The 18,823-nt window shown below is 35.7% G+C and overlaps 1 protein-coding gene and 1 pseudogene across 3 annotated transcripts in view; one reads left to right on the top strand and one right to left on the bottom strand.

Annotated features, from left to right (window-relative positions):
• Positions 1-1,601: 1,601 nt before the first annotated feature.
• Positions 1,602-17,132, bottom strand: LOC148612871 (heat shock 70 kDa protein 12A-like; annotated as a pseudogene). Its single transcript, XR_015924609.1, has 10 exons — positions 16,213-17,132; positions 15,166-15,261; positions 11,601-11,680; positions 10,871-10,946; positions 10,292-10,364; positions 7,109-7,199; positions 6,578-6,887; positions 3,915-4,136; positions 3,548-3,703; positions 1,602-3,312 (listed from the first exon to the last, which is right to left on the bottom strand). The product of XR_015924609.1 is annotated as a heat shock 70 kDa protein 12A-like (transcript).
• A 227-nt stretch (positions 17,133-17,359) lies between these two features.
• The window catches only part of LOC148612872 (heat shock 70 kDa protein 12A-like), a 35,119-nt gene continuing 33,655 nt past the window's right edge, over positions 17,360-18,823 (top strand). Inside the window, exon 1 of one of the 2 annotated variants that reach the window (XM_088594723.1) lies at positions 17,360-17,506. The gene's annotated coding sequence lies outside the window, so the exon portion shown is untranslated. The other variant, XM_088594724.1, reaches the window with a different exon arrangement.

The raw sequence follows: 18,823 nt of genomic DNA on the forward strand, positions 1-18,823 counted from the left end.
AAAAACAGACATACACAACAACGAACATAAAATAACTAAAACAAACCAAATAACGGATTACACTACAAAGTGGAAGCATGGACTAGATGCTCTGGCAGGGTAAGCGTCAAGTGCTATTCTAGAAACACCCACTGATCGAGTTGTTCATAAAAAGTGAAGTCTTGGTTAGACGAAAGAGGAAAGGCAAACTATGACATTTCGAACAAATCGGTTCTCGTGGTGCAAATATATACACCGTAACTATCCACGACTTCATGATGACGACCATAAAAATTCTGTAGTGATCTCGTTGCAACATAACTCTGTTCCCGAAGCCAAAACATTCTGTTGTCAGTAGCTTTGAGGAAGCCTCTAATACTTAACTAGAAAATTAGTTAGAGTAGTAATGTTCTCAATAATTCAAGTAGTTCAATTCTCAATTGACAAGATATAGTCAATTACATTTAACGTCTTTTCCGGATTGACTACCTGCCGACTTTGACACTTATAACTGTATTACAGCAGTCTAAAGAGACAGGCAATATTATTCACTACGGTTCTAATTACAATTATAAATGACGCTACAATCGTGCCAGGGCATTAGAATGATACAGAGATACATTTCATTTCCTTTGAAATCTTCAAGTAATTTTTTTTACGTTACTACTGTCCCATGTTTATGGCGATGTTTTTATCATTATTACTTTATTTGTCTATATTTTGGATAATTTTCCAACATTTCCGCACATTTAACGTCTTTAGATAATGATACTTTATTGAATGATATCGTCCTATTGTGAATAGCTTTTGGCGGTAGTCCTTTATGACTCTTGTCGGGAAGATGAACTATTACCGGAATATACTCACTTCCAATATGACGGATTTCCGGTAGCGAAGCAGGTCATTCTCGCCCTTCAGGAGCATCTTATTTCACTCCTGGTTTTTTGTTAACATAGAAAAAACTTAAGCTTTTTGAGGGACGCCTTGTTTTCCCTTTCTTCCGTTTTACGTGTTATCTATTTTAGTTGGTTCGCTACATTGTGTAAGTAGATCGCCTTTGTTTCCTGTTTCAGCCAATGTTTGTTTTTTTTATTTTGTTTTTTCTTTAAATTTTAGCCCCGTGCAGGTCCGGGTGTTAAAAGAATAGGCCTGCAGCAGCGCTAAGCTTGTCGTAAAAGGCGACTAAATAGTGCTCAGAAACCTAGCCGGGGGCTAGGCGCTCTGCCCACAGAGCAACTGGGATGTGTGCCCCAGGTGGTGGAATGGGGTACCCCTGGCGTGTTACATGCTGGGGTTGTCAGGCTATAATACGGAAAACCTGACCGCAAACCATAGTGGTGCGCCGTGTTGGGAAAGATGCCACGTTCCTCGCACGTTAAAGAACCCTGCTGTGGTATTCGATAGGAGTAGGAACCTTTGCGCTCCGTCACAGGAGGCTAAATTGCCCGACCTTACCCATCCCCCTTTTTCCAGTGGCAATCAAAATTTGTCGACCCTATTATCCTTGTGACCCATCCTTTTTTTTCTTTTCATGTTCATTTTATCATCCATTTCATGTTCATTGTCTGAATATAGCTGAAATATTGCTGCTCGGACGTTAAACCCCAACCAACAACATTTTAAATTTTGACGTATTTTAATTATCCCACTCCTTACACTCGGTGTTTTGTTGCCGATATTATATTTCCCATCAGCTAGAGATGCAGAAATGTTACTGTGGAATAATTATTCCAGGTTTATCACGAAAATATTCCATAAACCCTACTGGTGCACCGGGTCCATACTCGCAGTTTTTGGTCGAGTTCGAGTTGCTAATTTACTTTCCTTGCATTTGTTTTATCTTATGTTTTTAGTTGTGTTTGTCTGTTTTACATGTCTTGTCTGTCCCTGGATTACATTCTTTTGATTACCGCTATAACCTTGGTTCCCTTGGTTACTCTTTAACAATATGTACGCGTAGTCATGCGAGGAATTTAGAAGTGCTTTTGTATTTCAACTAATTGAAAATGTATTTCAATTATTTGGCAAAATAATCCTACACTTTGTAGTGTGAAAATGACACGTTTCCTAATTCTTCAGCAATTTTTGTCTAGTAGCAACCTCCCATACTATCAGTATGTATGTATAACTCATAAAATGGCAATTAAATCTCTGTAATGAATAATATTTTTTATACACATTTCAACTTAGGTAAATCGAAATGATGCACAAAATTTCCGAAGGCTTACAAAAGGAAAAAAATATTATTAGAACACTGCATATATATTATAGGTGAAGGAAAAGAAATAAGTCATAAACGTTTGCATTACTCCAAAAATCTACAAGATCCAGGATAACACCGCCCTGTATTTTCATCTCTTGCGACCACCTTAAATTCGGTTTCATCATTTGATATTCCAATCTTAAGTTTAGTTGGCTTTTTAAAGAACGGTAGACGGATAAGAATATCACCAATTTTTCTACAGTTTTCTTTTGTTATGAGAACAGGTGGTTCGTCCATGTCGGACGCATATATTCTGATGCAGGCTTCTCGCTGGTTTTGAAAATGAACAGGAAAATCGTATTCTGTGACGAAATCATTGACCTTGATTGGTTTCCCCTTTTGTATGATGGTATGGAACTCTTGCTTAGTAGCTGTTACTGGCATAAATGATCGATCAAATGAAAGATGACCCCTGTCTTCAGAAACAATTGCAATCCCATAATGATATTTCGACAATCTTCCAACAATTGGAGTTTGCATGTGACCAGTAATGACAGCCCCTGTCAAGACAGCAACATCTGGTTGGAGAGGACAAATGACTTGAAAATTGCTGAATTTGTTTATAATAGTCTCTTTCAAAACTTCAAATGAGGCATATCCGCCTACCAAAAGAATACTGGATACTCCTTTGTTTTCCGCTTTCTTTAACAGCCCGTCGATGTATCCCACAATTTGGTCGACGCCTTCATCGTATATGGACATGATAACTTCAGAATTTATTTTAAGATTATTTTTGACAATTTCCGCTTTCCCAAGATATTGCTTTGAAATCATATTAGGGTTGGCTTTTTTTACTAAACTCCGCAATGAATATGGTAACTTAATGGAAAATTTAGTATTCAGCGATATCGACCTCTTCTTTATTTCAATTTCTCTGACTAATTCGAGATAATCATCACAGCAATGCTCAGTAAATTGTTTAATAGTTTCTGGTCCTAATATTCCTCGAATAAGAATCCAAAGTTTGTTGTTGATCATGTTTCCTCCCCACGGCCCACCAGAAGCACTGCTGATTTCCTTTAATTGTCCCGTCTCCAATACCTCATTTGCTGTGATATCAACTGTTCCACCTATTTAACGTAGAAAAAGGAAAAACCAAAAAAATATGAATGGATTAAATATTACTGGATTATTTCTGCGTTAACTGTGAAATATATCCAAAACAAATATAAAAAAAATTAAAAATATAGCCAAATAACAGGCATTATGTTTATTTGTACTGGCATTTTAGAATTGTTCAGTTTTGAACAATTATATAAAAAACAAACAGATTTTATGCATTGAACTTCTTACACCACAACTTACCACCCAAGTCCACAACTAAAAACTTTGCTCCTATCTGAAATGAACTAAATCCAGCCGTCTGTCCCTGCTCATTGTTTTCAACTTCAAGACATCTGCAATAGAGCCCGCAGCTTCTGGTTCCAAAGCAACGGTCAACTTGTCCCTATTTATATCAGCCTAAAAAATTAAAATATCTTTCAATACTTTTGAAAGTACGTAAAGTCGTTGTTTCGTCTGATGTTCCGAAAAAATAAATGTTTGCAATTAAGCCATCCTCAACATTTTCTTTAAGGTTTTTTTTTATAGTAAATAACGATGTCGAATCAGAATTAGTTTGTTAGAAAAAAATCAGTATTTGTCTCGATTATCAATACCTGAAACAACTTACTTTTTCTGCAGCCTCTATCATGAATTGTCTCGCAGCTTCATCCCAAATTGCCGGTACAGTTATCACCCAGTGAATATCACCTTCCTTCAGATTTGATATGTTTTGTTGTGCTCTTTCGAATGTCTTCATTTTGATATACTCAATACTTGCAGCGAAAACATCAACTGCTTTCATTTCCTTCAGTCCGCTCATGTCTCGTACTTTTAATGATTTTTTCAAGTTCTGCATGACACAATAACAATAGACAAATGTGTAAATATGTCGTCGATATAAGATTTTATTACCTAATTATAAGGTTTTATCTTGTTTATTAAATATACGCATATTTTTCTCTATTTTCAGAATTTATTCAGGACAGGGCGATCTATTGCACTGTCGATGTACTATTGCACGGTGCAATAGTCTCCTTGAGGAGTCTATTGTACTGACCCCATAATGACCTTTATCTAAGCCTTTTGATTGGTTGAACTTTTTTTAAGCGCTTCATTGAATTGGAATTTACACACAAAAAACTCGTGTGTAAAACGTAGATGTGACTCTCGTCTGCCAATTCATGGAGCGGTTTGCCAATGTCGGGGACGAAGAACTCGAAAGTATTTTAGAAAACGGGGACTCACGTAATACAAATGGCCGTTAACGTATTGAGGGAATACTGCACACAAAAAAGTATCCTATTTGATGAATTTCAACAGAACTCAAAGGAGATGATATGTTTGACACTCAAGACATTTTACGCGTCGATGAGAAACAAAAAAGGGGGATTTTACACCAAGAAATCCATGATCAGCATACGATATGGAATTCAGAGACATTTCATGAAATTAAGACAATTTGATATAGTTAATGATTTAGTATTTAAAGAGGCCAATTTAATGTTTCAAGCTATGCTTGTGAAACTGAAACAGTTGGGATTCGGTGTTACAAAGGCTGTCAATTTCCTATTCCTGGTCGAATGGTTGTCTCTTTGACATATTCCCCATTTTCATTCTTTATTATATCTCATAGACAAATTAGGTAATAAAACAGTTATTAAATGGGTTGGACGCAATATTCTGGTCTTTTGCGTTCAACCCATTTAATAACTTTGGCCGAGTGCAATAGAACACTTGATCATTCTCAGTACGTCAGGACAAATATTCTGGTCTATTGCGTCCATCCCATTTAATAACTGTATACTATTAACCCAAATAGACACGATGACGGAATATACTTACAGCTTAGTTCGTACCCCCGAGGGGTACTGGTGTCACAAGAGTAAGCCACACTGTATTAAAGGCCACTAAATAGTGCTCCGAACTCTGGCCGGGGGTTTGGGCGCTCTGCCCAAAGAGCGACTTGGTGGTGTCCGCAGGTGGCGGAATGGGGTACCCCTGGCATATTACATGCTGAGGTTGTCAGACTATAATACATAAACCTGACCGAAAACCATATTGGTGCAACATGTTTTGGAAAGTGCCACGTTCCTCATACATTAAAGAACCATGTGACAATCAAAATTTGTCAACCCTATTATCCTTGTGTCCCATCCCATTTTTCATGTCATCATCATTTCGTGTACATTTTATTATCCATTTCAAGTTCATTGTCTGGATCTAGCTGAAATATTGCTGTTCGGGCGTTAAACAATCAATCAATCATATTTCTTATTCACATAGGAAACAAATATATATAGAAGGGAAATACTTTTGGAGTTCAATTTTCGGGACTGAAGCTTTAGCATATACATTCCCAATTTACCATAACTCAATCTTTTTACTCGTACATGATTTTAAATGATGAGTGGGATTTTGTTTGGTTTTCGGGATACCTAATTAAAATATCATTCACTTGTCACATGTTACATTGCGGGGAGATCATTGTAAATATTTTAAAAAGGAAAAAATAGGCCCCTTTCTCGAAAGCAAATGAAAATTTTGAAACAGCTTTAGATAGGTTCTACTATAAATTCCTTAAGAATATTTATCAAATAACATATGTACATGTATATGTCCTACCCAATGGGCTTATTTCTTTTTTTTTCCTAGTTAATATGAATTGATTCCCATTATTCACAAGCTTTGTTTACCCTGGAGGAAAAAGATGTATATCAATAAATTCAGATAAAGATAATCTAAAGTGTAAATTTTTGTAAGAATCGGGAAAAATATGAGAAAACAGAAACATGCATGTCATATCAACATCGATCTGACAATATAATTTTATTCAGATGTTTTCTGTATTTGAAAAGATTACTATTTGGTCTTTGCATCAGTGGATTTGCTCAGACCTTTTTTCAATAGAATATTTAAAATGAGGTTTTTGACAGTTAACTGCCCATGAAATATTCATTTTTAGTGAATTTTAATGAAATTATAACTCAATTTATCAAAATCATATGGCAAATTTTGTCTTTTGTCCTGATTTTGTTTGTGCAAATAGTAAAATTATACTTTAAGAATGGTGTTTTTTTTTTCATACCATGTTTCAATCACTGCCTGATTCTTACAGAGACTGACATTTAATAACCCAATTACGGTGCCCATTCAGACCCTTTATATATGTGTGGATAAAATGATTTGTTACATTGAAATAAATTAAGAATAATTGTTTTTGAAATGTAATAAAATAATTAATCTGCCAAAATAAAGGACACTTTAACTGAGTAAATGTGAATTTATAGTTACCTCGTTGTTGTAAATCTGCATCTTGAAGCTAGCAAAGTAATAGCATTGCTTTGCATATTCTGGCTGGTTCAAGAGTAGTTCAGCGTACTTTTTCTCTGCATCATGTCCAAAGGCTAGGAATTTTTTCTCCGGGTCAAGCAAGAGAACGGTTGGTATTTTGGATGACTCGCACCCACCACACATAGTAAAACCTTCCATCATCATTACTTTTGGATTACTCACAAAATGTGATTTCAGTGAAAAAGCTGAACCAGAATAAGCAGATCAAAAGTCTATGGCAGCGACCATGAGGTATTGTTTATACGAAGCCCTGTAATCATAGGAGCAATACATAATCTCAAATAAGTGAGTTATTGTTTTAGAATAAGGAGAGGATTTTTTTAAATACCACATAGGTATACAAAAGACTCTGATAAACTTGTTATCTAAATACAATTATGTTTATTTAACTTCTACGTAATTAATCAAAAATGATATTTAGATATCTTGATTTTTTTCTAATGGATAGTGTGTGTATGTTTATACAAATACCTTCTTGACTTTATTGTCATATTTTCTATTTCTTCCTGTATTTCTTCCTTGTTTTTTGAAATTGGTTCGTCTTCTGTTGTTTCTTCTTTTGCTGTTTTTGTTCAAAATAAATAGAAAGCTGTCTCGCATCTGCTATGCGCCCAACAGATCAAACGTAATTAAAACATGCAATGTCTGAACTTTTATGTTTACACTTTAATGTATAACAAAACTGTTACATTTCTTCAAACTACATTCAAATATGCAGCTTTTATGACTTTCCGGGCGTTTCTATAAAGGCAGTGGAAGCTTACTCTGCCGGTGCATGTTGTCCATGCTCTCATTTGTTAGTGGCGGCTGTGTTTTTCATTTGTTTTCACTTTTTTATACGTATTGTATTAGTTACCTCATGTTCTTTGGTTATAATTGTCTGTTTTCCCCTGCCACGTGTTTATCGTTGGAAAATATTCTTTTGTTTTTCGCTCGAATCTTAGTTCCCTTGATTACTATTTCCGGACAAGTAATATACGCAAATTTTAGCTTCCTGACAATTGTGTTTAAGCAAGGTAAGAAACATGAATAACCTATTTTATAAAGGGATATCATAAACGTTGAATGGTTTTTTGTCCGCTATTAAACAAAACTAAAAAGGGGTATTCTTTTTATGACTTTATTCTTAATTTGGTCTGGAAAAACAGATATACCCTTGGTAGGATTAATTAAGAAATAACAAAGTACGAAGTAACAATCTATCATTTGTCAAAAAAAAAAGATAATAATTGAAAAAGTAATCAAGGGAACTAAGGTTATAGCGGTAATCAAAAGAATGTAATCCAGGAACAAAGACCAGACATGGAAAACAGACATACACAACAAAGAACATAAAGTAACTAAAATCATACATACAAAGTAACAAAAGTAAATGAGCAACTCGGACTCCACTAAAAACTGGGACCATGGACCAGGTGCGCCGGTAGGGTAAGTGTCCTCTGTTTTTCTAGAAACACCCGCCTAGTTGCTCATAAAAAGTCAGGTCCGGGTTAGACAAACGAGGAAAGGTTAACTATGACTCGTTGAATAAATCAGTTTTCATGGTGGTGATGGATACATCATAACGATCCACGAGTTCATGATGACGACCATATATAGGCCCCGTGCAGGTCCGGGTGTTAAAAGAATAGGCCTGCTGCAGCGCTAAGCTTGTCGTACAAGGCGACTAAATAGTGCTCAGAACCCTAGCCGGGGTCTAGGGTGCTTTGCCCACAGAGCAACTGGGATGTGTGCCCCAGGTGGTGGAATGGGGTACCCCTGGCGTGTTACATGCTGGGGTTGTCAGGCTATAATACGGAAAACCTGACTGCAAACCATAGTGGTGCACCGTGTTGGGAAAGATGCCACGTTCCTCGCACGTTAAAAAACCCTACTGTGGTATTCTCCCGGAGTAGGGACCATAAGGCTCCGCCACAGGAGGCTAAATTGCCCGACCCTACCCACCTCTCCCTTTTTCCAGTGGCAATCAAAATTTGTCGACCCCATTGTCCTTGTGTCCCATCCCTTTTTCATTTCATCATCGTTTCATGTTCATCGTCTGAATATAGCTGAAATATTGCTGCTCGGACGTTAAACCCCAACAAACAAACAAACAATTTTCTATATGACTTCAATCTTGTAGCAACATAACCCTGTTCCAGAAGCCTATTTGTTAAAGTTCTAGCGCGATACAAAAAGTCTGCGTAGTTTCGGCAAGCTCTGGCATAACGTATGAGTTGTAATATGAACACTCCATACGCAGGAGCCGAAGGGATGTTACCACAGATGAAAGGAAAGTTGGCAAATCTGAATGAAAAGTCATCACGTTTGTCGTAAATTTTGTTCAATAGTTTTCCTTTACCATTGATTTCTAAGTGTAGGTCAAGATATGAGGGCGACTTCACAGTGTCTGTAGTATTCTTTATCTCAAGTTCTTTTGGGTAGATGCGATGTATCAAATCCCCGAAATTAGGATTGTTTAAAGATAATACGTCATCAATATAGCGGAAACTGAGATTGAAGGATCTAGCAAAACGATATTATTTCTTTCTGATCAGATCAGCTATAAAGTCAGCGCCATAAGAGTGAAGAAATAGGTCAGCAATTAAAGGAGCACAATTCATTCCCATTGGAATGCCGACCGTTTTTTTGAAAAACATGCCCACCACACGGGACAAATATGTTGTCGATTAAAAATTCCAGCATTTTGTAAACATCTTCCTGTATATATTTGGAAGATGATTTAGAATTGTTTCTTACAAAGTATGAGGAATCTCTACCAAGATCTATATATTTGTATCTAGGTGTACCATCTTTTTTAGAAAAACAACGATGTATAATGTTTTTTGAAGAAACTTTCACAAAAGTTAAGAAGACGAAACGCCCAAATTTACTCACAGGACCGACCAGCACGCATCCAAATAAAAATACGGGAATAAGCTGAAGTGTCCCGAAATGATGAACAAATCCTGCATCTAGCAAGACACTTGCCGTCCTGTTAGTTGAAGGTTATAACCGACGAGGAAGGATCTTTTGCAGATGGGTGGTATATGGAAATCCGACTGCCTGTAATAGGTCAATTATGCATTGTTTTCGACTAGATTTTTCGGAACGACGCATTGAAAATATAGGTAAAACAATGTTCTGATAGTAAAACATTTTTGTCAAAAGAATAGGCCCGCAGCAGCGGTAAGCCTGTCGTAAAAAGAGACTAAATAGTGCTCAGAATCCTAGCAAGGGCTAGGGCGCTCTGCTCACAGTGCAAATGACTTGTGTGCCCCAGGTGGTGGAATGGGGGTAACCCTGGCGTGTTGCTGGGGTTGTCAGTCTATAATACGGAAAACTTGACCGCAAACCATAATGGTGCACCGTGTTGGGAAAGATGCCAAGTTCCTAGCACGTTTAAAAACCCTGCTGTGGTATTCGATAGGAGTAGGAACCTTTGCGTTCCGCCACAGGAGGCTAAATTGCCCTACCCTACCTATCCCTCCCTTTTACCTTGTTGCAATCAAAATTTGTCGACCCGTTTATTCTTGTGTCCCATCCCTTTTTTCATTTTTTTGTTCTTCGCCTGAATATAGCTGAAATATTCCTGCTGGGACGTTAAATCCCAATAATCAATAAATCGTAATCTAGTTGTTCAATGTATAATTCATTAAATAAAATTTTATGTACCTTTTTCTTGTGATTCTGTAACATTTACTGCATCAGCGTCATTGTTATCGTCGGGTGTCATTGGATGACTTGGCTTAATGGAGGAACGAAAGACAAAATTTCATGAACAATAATATTAAATATTTCGAATGTAGCAAATAAAAGATGACGCAAGCATATAGTTTGGAATAGAAGATATTGACCAATTAAAGGTATGCGCATTTTTAGCTATTTGATTTTAACAAAAAAAACTTAATTGAAATACTATGTTAAAATCTTTATTTCAATAAAATGCTATTATTTCTCGGTGAGAGTTCAATTTATAAAGATAATCAATCGATTAAAAAATTGAATTTGACCGATGATTGGTTTTCCTATTTTTATTTATCATTTAGGGCAAGTAAATGGCATCTAAATTTCTTAATGGAGGATAGTGCTGTTGAAGCGGAACAATGGTGCATCTGGAATACGCCAATCAAAAAAGCCCTTTCAAACAAATAGAACATGCATGAGAGGGTACATCTCCTGCACGAACAAAAAAAAACAGTCATTGCATATATGTTAACAGACTTATGACAAAAAATAAATTTTCATTCTTACCTTAAAGTATCTATCATAACTAGATGCATTTTTTAGATGAAGAACCCAATTTTTTTTAGTTTCGTCTTTGTTTTTGCCAACAAATAAATTATAAAATGTTGATATACATTGGTTATATTTTCATGCAAAGAAAGGCATACGGGATACTACCTGAAAGAGGACAAATTAAGTAGCAGTCTTTGTAAGAATCATGCAAAATCTGAAAAATGTGATACACCCCAAAAAAGGCTACATATTTTTAATTAAGTTGTCTTATGGGTCTATATTGTGAAATGTATAATTATTCATTCATGTCTGCCTGTTCTTAAGAGATAATCAATAATAAAACCAATAGATTCTATTGTATTTTAGTGTCATTTACAGTTGTCTCCCTCAATTTTGAAATCTACAGTGCATTCTATATAATTTTTATCTCCTATGAACATGGGTTGTATGAAAAACCGTATGTTACTTTCTGTTTACTATGACATTTTAAATAAAATATCAAAAATAAAAATATGTAGGCTTTCCAACCATGAATCACATTTTGCATGATTCTTACGTGGAGTGCTACTTAACTTGCGGAATATAAATGCGCTTTAAATGACAAACCTACGTGAAATAAAGCACACTGCTCATGAAAAAAATACTAGTTACGATTAAACCCTTGTGCTCTTATTAATATGTTGAGGAATAGTTTTAGCGTTTTATGCATAGGATGTATTTTGTTGATGTTGCAAAAGTACCACTACCTTTTAATTTAACAGCAGAACCATCACATGCTACTACGTTGAATCATAAACCATCAGTTTTGGTCTCAATTTCCGCAAGCTACAAAACACCCAATTCGTAAATAACAAAAGTATTTAAGTGATGTCAAAATGTTCATCATCATTTATAAATGGAATAAGTGGTATAACTACTTACGTAATATCATTTTTTATCTTCAGGTTATTGTCCTGCTTTATTGTCTTTATTGAAAGAAAAGTTTTGTTTGTTTGTTGGGGTTTAACGTCCGAGCAGCAATATTTCAGCTATATTCAGACAATGAACATGAAATGGATGATAAAATGAACATGAAATGATAAAAAAAAGGATGGGTCACAAGGACAATAGGGTCGACAAATTTTGATTGCCACTAGAAAAAAGGGGGGATGGGTAAGGTCGGGCAATTTAGCATCCTGTGGCGGAGCGCAAAGGTTCCTACTCCTATCGAATACCACAGCAGGGTTCTTAAACGTGCGAGGAACGTGGCATCTTTCCCAACACGGTGCACCACTATGGTTTGCGGTCAGGTTTTCCGTATCATAGCCTTACAACCCCAGCATGTAACACGCCAGGGATACCCATTCCACCACCCGAGGCACACAACCCAGTTGCTCTGTGGGCAGAGCGCCTAGAACCCGGCTAGGGTTCTGAAGACTATTTAGTCGCCTTTTACGACAAGCTTAGCGCTGCTGCAGGCCTATTCTTTTGACACCCGGACCTGCACGGGGCGTGAGAAAGAAAACAATGGCAACTGCGCAAAACACCACACCAAGATGTTTTTACTACAAATTACAATACTCTTTTTGAACAGAAATTGTATTAATAAATTCTTGTGCACAGTTGAATAAGCAGCGAACTACACATAGATAATGATATGTTTCCTTTATTATGATGCACTTTCAGCTGTTCGTAAGGAATTAACTTCTGTGTCATATTTTGTTTTAGAGGTCGACCCCCGCCCCGTGCAGGTCCGGGTGTCAAAACAATAGGCCTGAAGCAGCGCTAAGCTTGTACAAGGCGACTTAATAGTGTTTTGTGGGCTAGGGCGCTCTGCTCACTGAGCAACTGGGATGTGTGCCCAGGTGTTGGAATGGGATACCCCTGGCTAGTTTCATGATTGGGGTTGTCAGTCTATAATACGGAAAACCTGACTGCAAACCATAGTGGTGCACCGTGTTGGGAAAGATGCCACGTTCCTTGCATGTTTAAAAACTCTGCTGTGGTATTCGATAGGAGTAGGAACCATTGCGCTCCCCAACAGGAGGCTAAATTGTCCGACCCTACCCACCCCTCCCTTTTTCTAGTGGCAATCAAAATTTATCGACCCTATTGTCCTTGTGTCCCATCTCTTTTTTCATTTCATCATCATTTCATGTTCAATGTATCATCCATTCCATGTTCATCGCCTGAATATAGCTAACATATTGCTGTTCCGTTGTTAAACCCCAATAATATCAATCAATCATAGAGGTCGACCCCAGTCTTCAACATGAATGCTACTCAATTACAACTGTTCTCTGATTATTACAAATGGATGAATTAAATACATTCTCGTTGTCGTAAAAAAATGCACGTAAAAGTGACATTTCAAAAAATAAAACAACACAAAAAAAGAAAAAAACAAGAAATTATATTGTACGAGGTGTACAGTACATGATGTATTCATTTTATTTGAATAAACCAAAAGTATTTTTATCTTTAGAAGTCTTATCTTTTTAAAGATAATATTCAAAATATAAACCAACTCCTTTCACATATTATCCAAATACAAAGATTACAAAAAATCACATACAGACATTTCAATGTTTCAACATTTCACAATGACAAAGTGTAAAAAAAATATGCATGAATACCACAAGTTTTCAGAGGGTGTCTAAAGATTAAGGCAATGGGTGACGCAACATAAAATTAGTTTTCAAATCTTTTTCATCCATAAGAAATCACAAACTTACTTATTTTGTAAAAAAAATAATGTTGATTTACACTTGATTGCAATAGTTAGATAAACAATTACGTAGAAAGCACTAGAAACTTTATAAAAAGGGGAATAACTTTTTTTATATCTGTTCTTGATTTAGTTGACTTGTAAATCAAAGTTTGAATGTATATATATATATATATATTCTTAGTAAATAATCCATTCATATTCTATCTGGAGTCACACTGGTTTTACCTTTACCACTGATACAAAACAATTTGTGGGATTAATGTTAATATGTTTCACCAATATCAAAGGATCTGCCTCATTTTTACAAAGGTGACTAAATAGCGTTCAGAGCAACTGTTCTGTGTGCCCCAGGTGGTTGAATAGGGTATCTCCGGCATCCTGCACGATAAGGTTGTCAGGCCAAAATACGGAAATCCTGACCACAAACCATAGTGGTGAACCGTGTCGCTACATTCCTCGCACGTTTGAGAACCCTGCTGTGTTACTCGACAGAAGAAGGAGCCCTGGCTTCACAACATGTGGCTAAATTGCCCGAGTCTTCCCACCTTTCCCTATTGCTAGTGGTAATCAAAATTCGTGAACTATTCTACCCTTGTTTCCCATCTCATTTTCCATTTCATTATCATTTCATGATCATCGCCCGGATTTAGCTGATACATTGCGGTTTGGGTGTTAAATTAACACACCAAACAGTCAACCAGTAATTTATAATGGACTTCATTTAAAATGGGATACTATTATGAACACCCCGCATTCTTGATTTTGCAGATATTTATAGTCTAAAAAACACCTTCTAATTTAAAATTATTCTTAACTCGTTCCTAAAAAATCACGATCACAACAATCAAATACCCCAATGTGCTATTTATCTGTATATACCCACATAATCGAGGTTACAAATTCGACCGTACATTCTTTTAAAATAAAATACAAATTAAAATTTTAAATGTCGACAATCAAAAGCGGAATTGATTCGGAAAACGTCAAAATTTCAAATCATTTTGTATACGTAAATTGTAGCGATTACCTGCAAACCTTTAAAGCCTAACATATAAAATAGGGACCTACGTTATAAAGAAATGACAATTAAGTAGCAGTCTTCGTAAGAATCATGCAAAGTTTGGAATATGTGATACAGACCACAAAAGACATCACTTATGTTATTTATGTTATTTAGTTGTTTATGGGTCTATATGATGAAATGTATAATCATTTTTTCCAATCTGTTTGTTCTTAGGAGATAATTCATAACGGAAATTCAATTGTTTCTATTTTTGTCAGTGTAAATTACAGGGTTTTCTCTCTGAATTAATAATTATGTCGTAAAAACTTTATAAATCATATCTACTGAGAAGAAGGGTCATACGAAAAGTCACAGGTTAATTTCTGATTAATATAAAATTGTAAACAAAATAAAAAAAAATACGTAGACTTTCCAACATGATTCACATTTTGCAAGATTCCTAGCTTGAGTACTACTTAAGTCGCCAAGTCAGTACTTGTTTCTTATTTGTCCTCATGCCAACAAAACTAATCAATTTTCTCCTTTGTTTTTTTAAATAGTAGATGAAAGATAATTTTGAAGTTATATCTGTAATTAATATTCCTTACTGACGTTATACGTAGTAACATTAATGTTACTTACAACTACGACCATCTTCCATTTTAATTCATCGTATTTGTTTACTGGTTGCCTCTTAAATAAAAAGATATTTTTTATGATAAAAATGATATGAACTTACTTAATAAATTGGTTTTTTTTTTATATTCAATTTTTATTTTCTAGTTTTCTGGCGTTATAATTTAATTTGTTATGTTTGTTGGTCTTCCAGACCTTTACGTTTTTCGGTTTATTTATAATAATGATGTATGCAATTAAACGTTTCATACTACTTAACTGAAATGAAATAGTTGAGAAACCCAACAAAATAAAATTAGAGATGTGTTATGTCGTAATCAATCCAAAAATGAATTCAAAATGTTATAAATTTAGCAGAATAATCAAAATTAATACATTAAAGATGTGTCATGTCATGTGCACTAAAAATAGAAATTAAATGCTCATAGACATAGCTGAATAGCAAAAATACACCTCGACATTTAATTGCCCGTACATTTTAATTGTTTTGTTTCTTATAATATGCAATGGAGAAGTAGACTTTAACGGCCATGAGTAGTTTCATGTCAAAAACAAAAATATATAACAAAAATAAACAAACAAAACAAACCACCATTCGTTTATTGATTTTATAGAAAAAAAAGTTAAACAAGATTGACACTTTGCAAGAGTTAATTCATTTGATGCAAGAAGGAGTTTAATGTACAGTGTTTTAACGAGTATATGTAAAACATATGTAAAAGAGCACCTATTATTATTATTTATTGTTATTATTTTTATTTTTTTGCGTCTTGTACCATAACTACCACGGATCGTATTTGCAGTTTATACGGACTGTCACTTATGACAATTTGAATCGAGTATTGCTTAATAAATCTTTTCGAATTATTTATTGAATACATATATTGACTGTTGAATATTGAATTTTTCATATATTTTTTGTATTATGTGGTTACATGTTGCATTTAATTTGATTGTGTCGTTACCTAAATTTATTTTGTCTACTCTACTAAACAATGGAAATAATACCTCATACTGTTTCAGAATTCCATCATTGGTCAATATAAACCAATGATCTTGGTAACCCTTGAAAAACGACACCTTTCTCTGTAGGATTCCTTCCATCTTAACTAAACTCAGCAGTATATCATTCAATAATGTTTCTCCTTCAAAAATGTTATTTTAAATAAGGGTAACATATTTATTCAAAACCACAGAGCAGATTGAATTTATTCAATGAATTTTTTTTTTTTTTAATTTCGAAAATCTTTGCTACAAGTTGCCCTAGAAATTTTAAGAAAGAGGTCCCTTTATTTTAATTTGGAAATGGTCAATCAACTCAAACAACTCCAGAAGGAGTGTAATGGCTATTGATCTATATAACCAATGGTTGTTCATTGGCGTGAACTAAGAATACCAACCATGATTTATTGGGCCATATATTACTGGACAAGGTATATTGTAAGTAATTCGTTCGAATCTTCAGATCCCACTCAACAAGTGTTTGACCACTCCCCACGATATCACATTACACGAGTAATGTCATGCTAACAGCGCTTGACCTTGCAAATAGGAGACACGTTTCTTTCAGATATACGTGTACAATGTACAGCATACCAAAATTCGGCAGATTCATATGATTTTTGTACTTGGAAACAAAATATTGAATTTTGTCATTTGTCCTTTTGGAAAACTTTAATTACTGGCGAATATGCCTATGGTTTACCCACGGGTTATATTGATACACATCCATCACATCATATCCCTTAACGTTATACTTTTTCTCTCTCATCTGTACTTAACGCTAGTGAATGTGCATGCCTTTACTTTATCGTAATTATTATTATTTTAGAAGAAAACCTTTTAAGTATTTTTTTACTTGTGTCTGATCCATTTTGTTTATTCCAAATAAAATACTTATAAACTAAATGTGCTGTAGGAAACTTTAAACTCTACTTACGGTAATTTTCTCAAAGTAAAATGAAATATTCATCAGATCATTCGAATAAAACAAATGATATCAAGAAAAACTATATATATACCATATATCCAGTTTTTATTTCTGTTTTAATAAAACTCCACGTTACAACTACAGATCAGATAAGTTTTCTACGCATGATTGCGTGCCTCCGATCTTTAGAATTGTTTACAAATATATCACATTATACCCCGAATGTCAATGACCCACACAATAAACTATTTCGTTCACCTGTAAAATTGAAGCCTAGATAAGCGACATTTTCGTGGAAAAGATTCTTTCCAAAAATACGACATACTCGGAACCGACATTATAGGGTTATGGTTTCGCTGGTATAGACTAAAGGTAAGTATCGTTTTCAGCATTTAAATGCACGCTTGATGGCGTATACTTTAAACGGCTACGTGCATAGGAATGCCATTTTGTAGATTAAATTCATAAAATTTCGTAAATAAAGGTAAGCTGGCTTCAAGTTATAATTTTTAGCATAACTGAATGGAAACAAGTACTTTATGAAATTTGTGTAAATAGGTTGATTGATTGTTGGGGTTTTACGCTCAAGGAGCAATATTTCAGCTATATTCAAGCAAACATGAAATGGATGATAAAATGAACATGAAATGATGGTGAAATGAAAAAAAAAAGGATGGGACACAAGGATGATAGGGTCAAAAAAGTTTGATTGCCATAAGTCAAAAGGGAGGGATGGGTAAGGTCAGGCAATTTAGACTCCTGTGGCTGAGCGCAAAGGTTCCTACACCTATCGAATACCACAGCAGGGTTCTTTAACGTTCTAGGAACGTGGCTTCTTTCCAAACACTGCATCTTTATAGTTTGTGGTCAGGTTTTCCGTTTTATAGCCTGACACCACAGCATGTAACACGACAGGGGTGCCCCATTCAACGCCTAGGGCACACTTCCCAGTTGCAGACCACCTAGCCCCGGCTAGGTTTCTGAGCACTATTTGGTCGCCTTTTACATCAATTTTAGCGCTGCTGCAGGCCTATTGTTTTGACATCCGGACCTGCACGGGGCTGCTTGTAAATAGGAAAACAATGACTACATTCCGTTCCATATGGCTTTCAATTAAAAAACCCATAGAGTGAAGATAACTTGTTTGCTTGCTTGTTTGTTTGTTGGGGTTTAACGTCCGAACAGCAATATTTCAGCTATATTCAGACGATGAACATGAAATTAATGATAAAATGAACATGAAATGATGATGAAATGAAAAAGGGATGGATTGGACACAAGAACAATGGGGTCGATAAATTTTGATTGCCACTGGAAATAGGGAGAGGTAGGTAGGGTTGGGCAATTTAGCCTCCTGTGGCGGAGCCCTATGGTTCCTACTCCGGGAGAATACCACAGTAGGGCTCTTTAACGTGCGAGGAACGTGCCATCTTTCCCAACACGGTGCACCACTATGGTTTGCGGTCAGGGTTTCCGTATAATAAGCGTGACAACCCCAGCATGTAACACACCAGGGGTACCCCATTCCACCACCTGGGGCACACATCCCATTTGCTCTGTGGGCAGAGCGCCCTAGCTGCCGGCTAGGGTTCTGAGCACTATTTGGTCACCTTTTTACGACAAGCAAGCTTAGCGCTGCTGCAGGCCTATTCTTTTAACACCCGGACCTGCACGGGGAGTTAAGATAGC

Source organism: Perna viridis, chromosome 7 (genome assembly GCF_037379345.1).
Source record: "Perna viridis isolate PV_CMFRI_1.1 ecotype Kerala chromosome 7, ASM3737934v1, whole genome shotgun sequence".
Classification (NCBI taxonomy): domain Eukaryota; kingdom Metazoa; phylum Mollusca; class Bivalvia; order Mytilida; family Mytilidae; genus Perna; species Perna viridis.